Consider the following 6,012-nt stretch of genomic DNA (forward strand, 5'->3'; position numbering starts at 1 on the left):
GTCCTGTAATTTTCTCATCTGAGGAATGGACAGTGGTGATGAGAAATATGTATGTATAGGCATGTGCATATGTATATGTGGAGGGAAGCTTCCTGTAATGAATAGAAAGTTAGCCTCAGACAGAAAGATGATGTGGGTGCAACATCTGCCTCTGATTCGTATTGACAATGTGACCCTCAATAGTCCACTTACTCTTTCTGTGCCCCCAGCAAATCATCTCCCCCAGACTCCTGTATCAGGCAAGAAGGAAATGCTACTTCTTACTTAACTAGGATGAAAATCTGGTCCTCGTAAGTGACATAAAAAAAAACCCTCCTCCATTCCGGTTTGTCTAACACATCAAAGAAGATATAGTTATAGTTCATGGTAACAACTGACCAACCCCCAGGGAATGGAGGGTCAGGACCTCAGAAATCATCTAGTCCAGCTTCCTCGTTTTACAGATGTGGAAACTGAGGCCCCAGAAAAGAGAGATGACATGGTTAGAAACGGGCAGAACCAGGGTTTGAAGCTAGGTCTATAGACTCAGAGGCTAGAGCTCTTTTCTTTACATCATGTAACCTCTGCGGTAGATCTTTACATTTGCAGCTGAACCTTATTGGCCTCAGAAGTGGTTTTTCTTTTCTTTTTGGATACTGGGATTTACTTTCACTCTGGTACAAGATTCTTCATTCTAAGAAGTCCCTTCTACAGTAAGACTTCCTTGATTCTTCCCTTCCCCTCTAACGACCCTGTGTTTATCTCTTTTAGTTTAGCTTATGTATATTTATTTGTTATTCGGTTCTGTCCAACTCTCCATAATTTGGGGTTTTCTTGGCAAAGATACTAGGGTGGTTTGGCACTTTCTTCTCCAGCTCATTTTACATGTGAAGAAACAGAAGCAAATAGGGTTAAGTGACTTGCCCAGGGTCACAGGGCTAGTATCTGAGATCACATTGGAACTGAGGAAGATGAGTCTTCTTGATTTCAGCCTCAGCACTCTATCCACTGTACCACCTAGCTGATATATATATGTATACATACACACATATACATATATGTATGTATGTGCATATATGTATGTATAGGTACATGCATGTATATGTATATTATAAATGTATATTATATCTATATATACATACACATACATATATACACATTATATATATATATTTATGGTATTGTTTAATCATTTTTCAGTTGTGTCCAACTCTTGCTGACCTCATTTGGAGTTTTCTTGGCAAAGATACTGGAATGGTTTGCCATTTCCTTCTCTAGCTCATTTTACAGATGAGGAAACTGAGGCAAACAAGGTTAGGTGACTTGCCCAGGGTCACACAACTATTAAGTATATAAGGTCAGATTCAAACTCAGGAAAATGAGTCTTCCTGACTCCAGGCCTGGCACTCTACTGCACTACTTAGCTGCCTCATATATACTTATATGCATGCTTATTGTTTTCCTAGACTGGCAACAACAACAACAAAGCCTTGAGGATGACTATTGTCTCATTCTTTGTATTTGTATGTATTCCCAGGATTTAGGACAGAGTAAGCACACAATAGGTGCTTGCTTTTTGAAAAATAAATGTTATTGACATTTTTTTTACATTGCCTAAATTTCCGCCTTTGTTCATTCTCCTCTTCTTCCAGAGAGTCATTGCATATAAAGAAAGTTTGATAAACTCATTTTTAAAAAAGAGAAAAGAAGGGGGGAAGTAAGCAAAACAATGGAAAAATATGAAAATATATGCAATGTTCCACCCCCATGAACCACCCCCAATCCTCAAACTGTGGGGAGGAGTGGGGGAAGGTATTTTCTCATCTCTCTTCTTTGGCACCAGGCTTGTTCTTTGTAATTTTGTAACATTCATTTTCAATTATTTTGCGCTTGATGTTCTTTCCATTTACATTGTTGCAATCATTGTTTATATTGTTTCCTTGGCTCTGCTTACTTCCTTTTGCATCTGTTTGAGTAAATCTTCCCAGGCTTCTCTGCATGCATCATATTTACTACTTCTTACAGCACAGTAATATTTCATAGCATTCTTATATTCATTTAGCCTTTTCCCAGTGAGTGACATCTGCTTTGCTTCCATTTTTTTCTGTCAAAACTATAAATAGTTTGCTGTATATGGGGGCTTTCTCTTTATCAATGACTTCCTTGGGGTATATGACTAGTAATGGAGTATGGACATTTTTATCACTTTATTTACATAGCCATAAGCACTAACGGTTGATTAAGAACATGTGAGTGGTGTTACTTTACCGGTTCAGAACAGGTGACAGCAATATCTAACAAAAGAAAATCAAGTTCAATTCTGGCTATAAGAGTTTATATGGAAGAGTCGCAAACTGAAACGTATAAAATAACAGTGATTGGTCACATGAGCGCTCTCATTCTTTCTTTAAGTGAAAAATAAAGCAAGTGAGAACTCCCTCGGAGGACCAAGGATCAGTGATGAAAAGCGGACAACACTGCCCTCTCATGGACGAAAGAAATAAGAACAGTCAGAGGAAGGCCAAAGGAAGTTTTCAGAGCTGGCTGGCCTCTGGCATCTCCAGGGCCCATCATGCCCAAAGTCGAGAAGAAATGGTTTTATTAGAAAAAGAGTAGCATACAAGTAGGCCAGTGTTGCAATTTATGCATTTGTTGGCCATTTTAAATTAAAATCTGGTACACGTTTTTAACTTCTAAAGACATTACTGGCATTTTTCCTATTCTGATTAGTGGCTCAGAGAAGGAATCTTTTGATAGTAGAAAAAAATGAACTAATATTACCCTTCTCATAATGACATTTAATCACTCAGTAGTTTAGCATTGGTAAATAAAAAGGACAATAAACTGTTTTTTGGGGTGGTGGTGTTTTTTTTTTTTCCAAAAGAGAGCAGGCTTCCATACCAAGAATCAGGCATCTGTGTGCCAAATGGGTATATTTTACAATCAATTATTACCACCATTCAAGTTTTGCATTATTGTTACCTAGTAATAATTGAATAAACATAAAAATAAAAATCTATACACTAATAAAACTTCCAAAAGTTTAATCTTTTCTCTTCCCCCTCCATTTAGTTGTGCAATTCAAAGCAAATACCTAGTATGCCTTTGTGATGGCCAGTCTCTCTAAATCCCTCCTAGTTTGTGCTATCAAACTGAGACATCAACATCAAAGTAGAGTCTATCATAGGATTCCCTGAAGCACAAAATGAGGAGCAGACTGAGCAAACATGACCCAGGAAGGTATCAGTTGAACCAAGACAAATATGATAAAATGTGAGAAAAAATAAAAGCATGCCCATGAACATATTGCTTAAAAAGGTAACAACTCCGTGAGTAATTCTGGAACTGGGTAGATAGTTTCCACAAAAAGCTGAAAGAAGATAGGAATTTTGCTATTCAAGAATACTCCCAGCAGGCTACAGAAGGTATATAATATCACTGTAGATAAAGGCAGATGAGTAATGCTGTTCAGGCAGGTTAGGGTGAACCAAGGAGATGAGAATGTAGCTACAGAAACAGTAATGGGAGGATGAGCTTCAGTATGTGCTTCTGATAAAATCTGCAAACCTTGCACTGGCTATACCCCCAGCTATAGACCCAAATCCAGTGCAGCCAGGATCAACTTGGCTGATGTCAAAATGAAATCCAGAACTCCAAACCAACCAGCAAATACATCTAAAAGTATGTCATAGGCTTAAGCTATCATCAGAAAGTGCTTAAGAGTTTACAGAAACTGTCTGTATCTTAGTGGCTGGTTTGCTGCAGCCATGCTAGGAGGAAATGGAGACTGTGTTAGAAAATTGGCAACTGCCGAAACAAGTCAGAATTCCAAATTCTGAGTATAATACCATCTCTGTGTGATATCTCTACATGATCCTTAACATGGATGCTGTTACTTTCCGAGGCAAGTAGATGTGGTTTCATTAGGAAATGGAACACAAGAGGTCCAATCAGAAATGCATAAGCTCCACCAAGGTAACTGAGCATGAAGGCCATCACTGTAGAAGCAACTCATTCATCTGTAGAAAACCATGTAGTAGACAGGAATGGAGCAGTATTCATTACAGTTGAATGTGCTGATCCATTGAGCAGCTGTCCTCTATGGATCAGTCTTATTTTAATCTCTAAGTCTCATGATACAGGTGCGTATCTTAGACTAGTTTCCAAAACCATAAGAAAGGATGTCAGCTGCACAGTTAATCAGAGATCTCTTTGTCTTGCATTTGAAGCAGAACAAGATGCCAATGGGGCCCCAGAGCACAAGCAACCCAATGGATGTCCCAGCTGGAGAAGCCATATACCCCGACTGAGTTCTGGATGGAGCCCCAGGTGTTTCATACCAGGCCTGCAGGAGGCTGGCTACCAGGTGCTGATTTTTTTTTGGTCACAATAACCCAATGTTCACATTGTGATGATTAAGAAGGTTTGAGAGACATAGTTTTTGTGTAATTTAATTTTTAATAAGGCTAGCAGGTTGTTGATAAAAGGATGGTCATTTGGCATTCTCTCTTAGACCAAAGACAATCATGCCAGGCAGGCTCTGTAACAACAATGTTACTAGCAGCTGCTGTGGCTGTGTAAGACCAACAACACCAGTACCTAGGAGTGCAGCTAGTACAGGCTCTTTGATCTGTTTTCCTAAAGAAAGCAACTTTAAGGGGTTTACAATCTCACTTTGATTAAACATACATATATCGTTCACTTAGTTCAGGGGAAAAAGTCAGCACCCTGAACTTCAGAGAAAACACAAACAGAAATTACAAGCAGAAATTATATAAACTGAGCAAATAACACAAGTCAACAGATAGGGCTTCTGTCTGTCCATAGCAATACATACATGGTTACCAGAGCGAGAAGCACCAACATTTGGGTTTTCAAAGCTGAGGGGCTCCTTAACGGCTACCCAGAGTCTCATCTGGTCAAGTCAAAGGAATGCTCTTCCAGTGAGTGAGGCCCATAGCAAAATGCTAACCTCGGAGTATATATACACCTCCTCAGGGTCAGCCCACAGAGGGTGTCACAACCATGTGACTCAAACTCATGTGAACTAGGCTTTCTTGTGACTTAAGCAGGTCATCAAAGACTCCTGATTCTAACAAAGGCAAGACTCAATCATAGGCACTTTGTTGCCTTAGAGCTGAGAGGCACTCCAAAAGAAAAAAACAGCAAAAGTCCCACCTTGCTTGCCATTACAGGCTCACAGTTTCAATATCCTTCCAATGAGGGGCTGATGGTACCCATCACCATGGGTGCCTTGGACCTTGGAGGAAGGACCTTGGACAAAGAAAATATCTCTATGCCAGACCACTCCAAGCCTTGGACTATGTAGACCCAAATTTGAATAGGACACAATGGGCTTCCCCACTGTGGATTAAATTCTTTGTAACGTTGGGTGGGGTCTGATCAAGATCAAGGAGAGTCAGTGCAATCTCATTTTCAGTGATGTCCTTCAAGAGACATTAAAATCAGGACTTTGAAAGAAGGGAAGAGCCTCTGAATCTCCCCAAGGTATTGGTTATTAATAATCATTTCTCTCAACATTAAAAATATCTATTTGCCTTCATTTAAAAGTGAGCCCAATTATTCTAGTTCCATAGCAAATATTTTGCATTAAGTTTTGATTGCAGGTCTGCTTTTCTAGAGCGAGGTGAAATTTTTCTTTGAGTTCTTTGCAGTATTAAAAACAAGCCTTGTATTTGTATAAATTTACATGAAAATCTCTTCTGGTAGTGTCAGTAAATGAGCCATTACCTCAGGTCAGCTCTATGGGGGAACAGGAAGAGAGCTGAGCAGGGAATTGTTAGATTTCTGCATTGATTCTGACTTTTCTCAGAAGAATCTCACTATGTGGCTTGAACTATGCCACTTAACCTGTGCCTCAGTTCCCTTATAATAAAAATGGGGATGTGTGATAATACCTGCCATACCCAACTTTATGAATTGTGAGAGTTGAATGAATGTCATTCAGTCATTTTCAGTTGTGTCAAACTCTTCATGACCCCATCTGGAGTTTTTCTCGCAAAGATACTAGGG

The 6,012-nt window shown here is 39.3% G+C and overlaps 1 pseudogene; it reads right to left on the reverse strand.

Annotated features, from left to right (window-relative positions):
* Positions 1–3,126: 3,126 nt before the first annotated feature.
* On the reverse strand, positions 3,127–5,226 carry LOC118857853 (annotated as a pseudogene).
* Between the last annotated feature and the right edge of the window lie 786 nt (positions 5,227–6,012).

Source organism: Trichosurus vulpecula, chromosome 7, assembly GCF_011100635.1.
Source record: "Trichosurus vulpecula isolate mTriVul1 chromosome 7, mTriVul1.pri, whole genome shotgun sequence".
Classification (NCBI taxonomy): domain Eukaryota; kingdom Metazoa; phylum Chordata; class Mammalia; order Diprotodontia; family Phalangeridae; genus Trichosurus; species Trichosurus vulpecula.